Source organism: Lissotriton vulgaris, chromosome 3_2 (assembly GCF_964263255.1).
Source record: "Lissotriton vulgaris chromosome 3_2, aLisVul1.2, whole genome shotgun sequence".
Classification (NCBI taxonomy): Eukaryota; Metazoa; Chordata; class Amphibia; order Caudata; family Salamandridae; genus Lissotriton; species Lissotriton vulgaris.
This window is the reverse complement of record NC_141690.1, coordinates 211,839,828-211,849,895: the sequence shown is the minus strand read 5'-3', so window position 1 is coordinate 211,849,895 and position 10,068 is coordinate 211,839,828. Positions and strand designations below refer to the sequence as shown.

Genomic DNA, 10,068 nt, shown 5'->3' with positions numbered 1-10,068 from the left:
CCAACAGTCCTTGTTTTCCGTGCAGTAATTCCTGCAACACACAGGGGTAGGGTATGCATGACTACTGTGCTGAGCAGTTATGTGCTGTGGCTATGTCTGAAGGTAATTTATGTATTCTGTCCCGCTGTATCCCTTCATCATATAGGATGCAGGATGGGGCTTGGGACAGTTCTTCTTCTCTAAACCTTGGTATATTACCTTCCTTGTTACTACTCTGCTGATTGTCATTTTCCTCAGCCCTGTTTCTGCATCTCCTGTCAAATGTGCTAATCATCTCCGTTTCTGACCTTGTAGGGTGCATATTCCCGCATGGTGCCCATTTCATCTTAGGCCCCCTGGCACCCTGTCTGACACCCGCCATATTGGAAACATTCAATGTTGGAGCTGCCATGAGACCAGTGTTTGGTGGTGCAACTAACACTGACATATTGTGTTCAGTGGAGAGTAACTCATGCATCAGAATACAACCCATGTACTTGGAAACTGGTAGTACAATGTAGCTCATGCTGTGTTGTGTATCTGTTGGTAGGTGGGTACAAACATAGCATCCTGAAATGTTCATGATCTGTACATATAATTTCAGCATTTCAACATATTGTTATCATATTCTTCCCACAATTCTCTGTCATTCTCTTCTGTAACCTCCTTCTTCCCCAACACAATCTGGTCTGGCACAACTATGTTTCGCTCCTCATGTTGTATAACTGTATTATTCTCATCACCCACTTTGCCATGAAGAAATGGGATGTCAAACTCCTCTGCAAACATTATAAACATGGTTGTCAGAACTATCCCAGGTACTGGTGATAATACAGCTGCCAGAATATATGGCCATCTACGCTCATTTGTCCTTGGCCTAGGCATATTAAAAGCGTTTATGGGATTAATAATAAGCCGTTATTTTTGCCCCAATTGACGTCTGTAACAATATGTAACCCACTGTTTTCTATGGCAATTATAATACTTTGTAAAACTTCAGTTCGTGCTGTTGCTAGCTCCTGGGCTGATGGTAGGAAGCCAACTATTGGGAAGGAAAGGTCATTCAGTATAAGTGTCTGCAGCCCGCTCAATATTGGGGGATTTGGCACTGCTACTCTCTGAACAGTTGTTACCTCTACTCCTGGTGACAACGTTGCCACTGCTGACCTTATTGTAATATATAACACCCTTTCTTCCACCACCCGTATCGTAATCCACCTGTGTACTGCAGGTGATGCAACCTGCATATCTCAATTTTATTAGCAATCAATAAAATGTGGTTACAACATCCATTATTGCCCCCCAGCCAATGTGATGTATGCCAGATATGACACTGTCCAAGATGTCAAGGCGTGTGTTTGCCAGTTCCTGTGTTGGTGCTTGGCTGCAAAATGTGGGAAATGTAAGCTGTTGCAATATCAAGTCCGTCATCTTGCTCATCAGTGGTGGTTTTGGTACAATCAACTGGATTTGTCCCTTCTTCTCCACTCCTGGCCACAATAATCGTATGACTATCACCAAGGTTGACTCTTGCACCTCTATTGTCATTTGCATCAATCTACCACTCCTTGTTGTGATCAAGGGTGGTCCAGATGCGATGGTAGTCATGTAGCTGAATATAGTCTATTTTCACAGTTCAATGTTCCTCTGGTGCTTCACTAGTCCGTGTTGTGCTCACAGTTCTTAATTAAAATATATTTGATACAGACACCAGCACCATTTGAAATCAAACACATTGGTGCCTTTGCTGGGTCTGACAGAGGTTACCAGTACATAACAGACAATAGGCACTTGAAGGAGACAGGTGTCTCTATGATGTCATCTGGAGGATGTGTCTGCCAGGCACAGCAGATAGTTGAATTGGTCGGTCTGTTGGAGGGTTGGCCTGCAGCCAGCAGGAGATCTCTTCTTCCTTATCCTCTGTCGTGCTGGTCAGGCTGGTCCTTCCTGGTGGATTGGAGGTGGTACCTATGGTCCGCCTCAGGTGCTGCTGGTGATGCTGCCGGAGCTTGCCGTCCGTCATCCTGGTCCGCTGCCCGCTTGGTGTGAGAACTGTGGATCCACGAAGTCAATCCCTCGCACTTCACTGCGGTCGCGGTGGTCAAGATGACGGTGAAAGGACCCTTCCACCTGGGCTGAAGACAGTTCCGCCGGGTATGGGCCTTTATCCAAATCCGGTCCCCAGGCTGCAGGTCCTGGTGGTGGAGTTGCTGCTTCTGGAAGAGCCTGCAGGACCTGGCGGTGAAGATAACGTAAAGTCTCTGTTAGTTTCTTACAGTAACACAAAAGCAAATCGTCTACTATTGGCAGAGGCGCAGTGGACATATGACCCGCAATGTTCATGGGTCTGCCAAACAACACTTCATGTGCACTTAGTTTTGTTATCCTGTCAGGCGTACTTCTCATTGCTAGCAGAGCTATTGGTAGTCCATCCACCCATGACAGTTCTGTAGAAGCGCAGATTTTCCGTATCTTATTCTTCAAGACCCCGGATTTGCCTCTCCACTTCACTGTAGTTTCTATGTGACCCCCAGACCCTTGCATAGTCCCCCTATTACCTGGGAAATGAACGCAGGCCTATTGTCTGAGTCCAGAAGTGTTGGGATCCCAAATCTTAGGATAAGTTCCTTCAGGAGACATTTAGCGACTGTTGATGCATCACAGTTCTTTGTGGGGTATGCCTCCATCCACTTACTAAACATACTGAAAATGACCAAGACATGCCTGAACTTATGGGTGGGTGGCATGTCAATGAAATCCATTTGTAGGCTTTCAAACGGTCCCTGGGGTGGAGGGAAGTGACCAGGTGCAGTGCGGGTACCCTTTCCAGTGCTATACTGTGCACAGATAGTGCACTGCCTGCAAAGTCTCTCAGCTGTGTGACAAAACTTGCCATGAAACCAGCATTGTGAAAACAGTCTAATCATTCCGTCTCTCCCCACATGTGAGGGGCCATGGAAGAGACGTGCCATTGAAGGAAGCATTGATGAAGGCAGGCAGATTTTCCCATTGGGCCCAGTCCATAATCCCTCCTCTGTTTTCACACACCCTCCTTTTGCTCACTCGGCTATCTCCTCAATGTCAACTTTTTTCTGGATGTCTAACATCCACCTCTCTGTTGCTGCCCACTAGTTGTACCATTGCTAGCTGGCAGCCTGTCAGTGCTATCCTCTTTGCTTCTCTATCAATGAATGCATTGCCCTTTGACACATATTCTCTAGATGATGTGTGTGCAGCACATTCTATGATGACCACTTTGGATGGTCTCAGTAATGCTTGGAGGAGGTCACTTAACAACATTGCATGTTGTATTCGTTTGCCTAAGGATGTGAGGAATCCCCTCAAGGATAGAGACAATATTTTAATAAACACAGAATGTTATTGTAATGCCAGACCAAATTAGATGCCCAGTTATGAAATAAAATCCACCCACGTTCTTTCATTAAGTGCAGATATACAACTGTTGTTAATTCACCAGGTCTTGCAGAAGTAGGCCAAGAATCAGTACTCCTAGAAAATATCTGTGAACTGCATTTAAGCATGAGCAAATATGCAGGTGTAGTTCTGCTCATACAAAAATCTACACCTCCACTTGTATCCAACCTCAGAAGAAGTATTATGTCTGTCTCTTTCAGGAGTAAAATCCAACATGTCTCAGTATGGGAACATTTTTCAGCGAAGAGCTGGTGAAAACCCTTAAAACGTGCAAGCATTTTTGCACATACTCCAAACGGCATTTCCGTCCTGTAACTTTTTCCTTACCATTACCTTCAGCCCCTGTATGTAGATCTGTGGAACGTGGCAGCATAAGGTAATAGTTAGCATTCAAACCCTACTATGGAAGGAGCCCTGGTATAATCAGAAATGCTATTTTAGACATCTTATATAATGATATTGCTGCCATAATTTGTCACCGCATTACATGGCACAAAGGGACAAGTGTTTATGTTATAAGACACCTATTCACACACACCCCTAGACTGCACCTGTATTTTAAGACATATTAAATGTGGGCATACAGTATCCTTGAAATACCATAATATGAAGCACAGTTATTCAATGCACACTGTCCTTCTGTATTTGCATATATTCATTACTAAAGATCAATTAATAAACATAATATTACAACTCTGTGTCCGAATCCTTGGTGGGCCCTTGCGAATACACTGCTTTTAAAAAAAGCATTTTAGCATATTCACATTACAATATAATTTGTTATATTTCGTTGAAGAACCTAGAAATGAAAACATTAATATTCATTCTTTTAGATGCATATATAAAATAGTACTTCTCCTTGCGCCATTCAATTAGGTACAACCCTTATAATCTTGCCCCCTTCCAGTACTTTTCTAGCCGTGCCCACTATTTAAGAATTTTCAGTGGGCCTGTGTTGTTGCTGAAGCATGAACCAGAATTAGAGCCATTTCTCCATCGTGGAAAGGTGTGCCTCTTAAATCACGCTAAACATTTGCATAATTATCTGTAGCTAGCACATATGCAGTACTTTTTTTTTTTAAACACTCCCTGTCCATGACCCATTGCTAGGTGAGAATAATTCTGTGAGAAATCAGTAGTGGTGCAATGTATGGGCCAGATTGTCAGAATAATAGAACATATTTGCACCAGTGGAGCTTTCTAACCAGATAAGCAAGCACAATGTTTTCATTCTTCACAAGCAAGAGAAGAATGAAAACATTGTGCTTTTGTGTATTGGCATTTACCTTACCCGACCAAATTGTGTGATCCTGGGCATTTCAATCCTGGGAATTTAATCATCCCCCCTCAATATGTTCAAATGCATACATTAAAGACTAGTACTTGAAATACTGACAATACTTATCAATGCACTGCAAGAACATGATCTACCAAAATGAAACAGCTCTACATGTCTTTAACATTTCTGCTATAGACTGTTCTCCTGAAAGTGATGCTATGCAGGGCTACCTCCCATCAATTGAGTAACCTGACCTTTAAGCAAAATGTTGCCTCCTGTAAATTAACTCTAAACAACTATAAATTGTAAGTCATTCCATTAATATACATTTAAGAATTAGCATTTCCTTCCATTCTCCGCTGCAAATAATACATTTCTTTTTTAAACCAGTTCTGTTCATACTCACAGAAAACTGTTGTAGTGTGTGGTTTAGTCTTGGCGCAATGCCCAGAATCTGTGGCCAGGCCACGATCATTATTTCAAAGCCAGTCCAAAAGAGTTTTCTTTAACCCTTCAATGCATCGTATCATCGATGGCCATGCTGGCCATTTCTCAGTACCCTTTGTTCTACACATAATTTCAGAAAGCCTTGGTAAAGGACATGAGATCTACTCTGTACCATGACACATGTACAAATGCCACTTTATTTTCCTTCCCCACATGTGAAGAAAGCAAATGTCAATGCGGTGTGTTGTGGGCACTTTGAAAGAAATCAGAGAATGAAAATATTTGCGATATCCAAACTATAACATGGAGAAAGGGGGCTGCGGGCCTCAGGACATTAGCCGATTAAGAAGCAGTATTGAATGTTATTTTTCTGTGCGTCATTGTAACAGCTAGTTTTTTCTTTCCGCAGAACTTGAAAGGATGACAGGCTGCTTCCTGTCCCATTGTTACAAAAGAAGCAGTATTTGAAAGATCCTGTCTAAAGTTCTATTTCGTTAACTTCCTCATTCAAGAGTTTGTGCACAAGGTCTGTTCTCCATGAGATAGCTCGGTGGGTTGTGCCCCTGTGGTACAGAATGCGAGTGCAAACATATATGTTTGGCACGGGCAGATGTATCCTTTCCAAAGAAGCGTGCTCACTCACATATATTTAATCTAACTGAAGGGATGTGTCTATTTTGAAATAACGGGGCTGTCGACACTGCCTGGGAGCACCGAAAATAGGCGTGTCACCCTATCTAGCATGACAACCAGGTGCTAAGCAGCCATAAATGTCCTCGGATTTGATAAATATTGGAAAGGGTCTATTTGAGCAGTCTAGAAATATTATTGTATGAAAATAGCAACAGAAATCGGTGTCCTTTTGTCAAAGTCAGATCAGTCAAAAATGTAGCTGTACAGTCAAATTTGACCATTGATGAACACTGGTATTGACAACAAAAATCACAAAACTCAAGAAACTTAATCCAAATAAAGGAAAACAGTAAATTACATATTCCTTCCCTGTGTGAAACCAGGCATTCACCCCCTCCTTTTCACACCATCTTACACCTTCCACCCCTGGAGCCAGCGAGTGTCGCAGGCAAGACAGGGAATTGCAGAATTACACCCTCCCTGAAACATCAGTAGTCTTGTGCTGCCTATTTTCAGGGAGTCACTGCGTGGTCAAGGAACAAATGCAAAGTTTTGCCTTCGCCGGAACTCAGTCGAGGAGGTGACAGTGCAGCAAGTATAATCTAATCCAAATATAAATCACATCATCAGAGAGAGAATACCAGGGGAGTATCTGCAGTTACAACCCCTTGCGACGCTGGGTGTGTTCAAACTGCGCCTGCACCCATGGGCCCACTTTCAAGAATTATCACCGAATCCTCCTGACCCTGCTCCCACTGAGCAGGGTCCCCGGACCTATCAGTCTGGTTGGAGCGCCACTGGCTGCCTATGAACAGAAATCTGGAGGGGATGCAAATCACCAACCCTCCACCAGCCCCTCCAACCAAGGTCCCAAAGGGGCTCGTCAGCCCACTCATGACTGAGTTCCCTCAGAACTCTGGCTAGCCAATACGGGTGCTCCATTTGCAATGGCACCCAATTTTTCCTTTTCCGTCCCCTGACATGGTAACTGTAAGTCCAGTCTTTTTTTTTTTTTTTTATTCTGTCAAGTAATGCCATTTTCTAATAAACAAAAATGGAACTCAGTCCTAAGCGTAAAGCCACCATGTAAGCAGGTGATTTGTTTCGGTGGGGCTGGCTGGCAACTGTCCAAACTATAGTTAGTCAAAGGATTTCCCATGACAAATAATAAACAGGAAGTGTGTATGGTGTGCGTGATATGTACAGTGGGAGCAGCGCAGGGTCTTTACTCAGTAATCTACAACCACGATGAACAAAATGCAATCGTACCAGACAGATGATGGGAAAGGGTGCGCGTTACATAGGTGACATTGACACACACAGGATGGTCACAAACAGTTGCACGTGCTTTTCAGCCAGCTTGTCAGCTATGCCAATTCACAGAGGAAGCCAAAGGAAGCCATTCGCCATGTATTCATACAAGGCAGCCGATACCAGTTCACCACAGCACTGAGTCATGAAAAAAGTATATGAAGTCTTCGGGTGCTATGATTCTGGCATCCCATAGACTGAACAGGAGACAGGAAAGGGTGGTGAAAAAGATCAGTAACTCCACGTCCCCTTGCAATTCTCCTTGGCCCCAATAAACTGGGAGGAGAGGGCGGCTGGACAGAGAGAGTTTGAAAAACACACAGAACACATGCAGATTTTCATGCATATGTTGACCATACAAGGAAATAGAGAAGGTGAACTCTCTTTCGCCGCCAGATATTCACAATGAACAAATGAACAGATAGAACAGATAAACAAGTAACAGTTCGGGTCACCGCAGCAGCGCCGCAAAATGTGCATGTGTGGTGAGTGTGGTCAGTGTGTGTGGGTACCGGACAAGTAATGTCTACACCACTGGATGATAACAGAGCAGACAACTGATTAACACAGTGTCAAGCTATTCGTACTATGGCAGCCAGCCAGCATATTTGGGTAAATCGGAGTGTCAGGAACAGTCACAGTTGAGTCAGTTGAGTCAATTAAGTCAGTCACTAAGCGTATTTACACCAGAATGCTAAGCAAGGCACATATCACTTCATACATATGTAAATGAGGCATAGAGCAATGATAAATCAGGACAATAAATCAGGACACCCCCCTGTATGTGCCGAGGTCAACCCCAAGGCACAGACACCAAACGGCAGTGGCCGGGGGAAAGAGACCCAGACCACCAGAGCACCAGAAACACAATCAGAACAACAACAGAACCACGCTTGCGTACCTGGCCCCAGATCCAGCAGGGCCGAGGAACCACGCCAGGCGCCACCAGAAACACGGGGAGCAAACTGCTACAACCCACAATGGGAGCTCACAGGAAACCCATGAAAGGAGAAGGCCCCCCTGCTCAACCAAAATCAGAGGACAAAAACCTCAAATAAACACTCACCTCCAGTACACGAAGTCCGTCAAACCCACTGACCTCTGCTCCAGGCAATCAGTGGCAGCTGTCCACCCCCAACTCGGACTCTCACAGGCAAGACAGGGATCTGCAGACATTCGCCTTCCCTTGGACCGCTACCAGCCAACCAGCATGTGCGCCAGGGAGTCTCTGCGTGTATGGAACACTCGTGAGGTACGCCGTCGCTTGTGGGGGCGGAGAGCAACCTGAGCCAGAGCACTAGGGTGCAAGGAGAAACACAGGAAATCAGAAAGGAACCCAAAACCACAAAAAAAATCCTAAGAGGCCCGGAACCGGCTGAAAAGGGAATCAGCGAAAGAGCCTAAACCGTAACGGCAACTGGGGCATCCAGTGCACAGACCTCAACGGAATAGTGACAAAGCAGGAAAATAAAAAATGAGAGCCACCAGAATTATGCAGATGAAGCCATAAATTGACATCGTCCCCAACCAAAACATAACACAGAAACCAGCCAGCCAAGCTGGGCAGAGCCAATGGAAAGAGCTCAGATAACAGAAGCACCAGAAGGAACAGAGGTACAATCCTCAACTGAATGGTGAAAAAGGAGAAAATAGAGCACAAGAGCCACGAGAATGGCGCAGATTAAGGTAATAAAAAAACCGTAATCTAAGACATACCAGCCAAACAGAGGAGGACAAAACAACCAGGGACGCAATTACCACAGAAACTGAGCTGAGAAAGAATCAGAGGAACAGAGCAGGAACCAGAAATCAAGAGGAACAAGGCCGCACACGAGCAGGCCGGCCACCGGCATCCAACGGAGCGAAGCAGAGAGATGCACAGAGAAAAATCAGTCATCGAACCTCAAAACTCCAGGCTCCAGAGGAAACCCGCGGCCGAGCCGCCCGAGGCCAGCGATGTCACCACCACGAAGTCCGGGGCTGCATTCTCCACCAAGATGTGGAAGCGAGTCTGAAATACAAGGGATAATTAATGATAGGAAAGACAGACACAACCACAGAATTTGTCAGCTCAGAATATGGTACATTTATTAGCCACAACAAATACAATTTAACGTGCAACACGGTGACAGCCAGCATAGAAGCTAGAATGTCCAAAGATTTATTGTGTTTGGTATACTTTATAGACTCAAACCACAGGACCACCCATATGACACATGACAATAGAAGTATTATACGTAGCACAGTCCACCATGATTCCCACAGCCAATGGGCACAGAACTGTAACAAGAAATCTCCTTGTAAGGTCTGATACATCTGATGCATACATACTGTAGCTAACCATGTGATCTGAATGGGCAGTATTGGGGTCAGTCAATCAAAATGCGAGCTGTCATGGCCTAGTATATTTCCATTCAAAACTGCGACATAAGCAAGGCGATGAGTAATATTGCGAAATCTGTTATTTGCTAAAAATTATATTGTGCAACCGGTGTGTCACTTCAAGCGGTGTGTCACTTATCTCGTCTGGGCATAGAGAAATGAAAGGACAGCACTTCTCTGATTGTGAAAGGGTCTGAACTATCCAAGATGGAGATTACAGACAAAGGCTAAGTTAAGAGGGCCTGAAGCTACAATCATTTGGTATCAAAATCCAAGATGGCTTCAGCAGTAACAACTAGCACTCTGTCGCTGCAGCCTGCTATCCTGTGGTGGTGAAGCTACTGATTACCATTATCGCCGCTACAGCGCGAACTGTGGTTCAGTACGCTTGAGGAGCCGTGCAGCCGTCCTCTGCGAAGACATCCAGCCCAGCTGCCCGCGGACGCTGTCACCCCTCCTTCCTCGACGCGCTGAGAGAAGCCGCTGCATTTCTCGTGCAGAGAAATCCAGTCCCGGCGCTTCCGGTTTACCCTCGCAGGTGACTGGGATATCGAGAGAGACCCCTGAAGGAGATACCAATCCTCCATCATTCTATTCAGAGG

General features: G+C 44.9%; 1 long non-coding RNA gene across 1 annotated transcript; it reads right to left on the bottom strand.

The window, feature by feature from the left end:
* Window positions 1-614: 614 nt before the first annotated feature.
* On the bottom strand, window positions 615-9,731 carry LOC147725540 (uncharacterized). The gene is made up of 3 exons (XR_015309785.1): window positions 8,987-9,731; window positions 8,151-8,381; window positions 615-2,214 (listed from the first exon to the last, which is right to left on the bottom strand). It is a non-coding gene; the product is annotated as an uncharacterized LOC147725540 (long non-coding RNA).
* Between the last annotated feature and the right edge of the window lie 337 nt (window positions 9,732-10,068).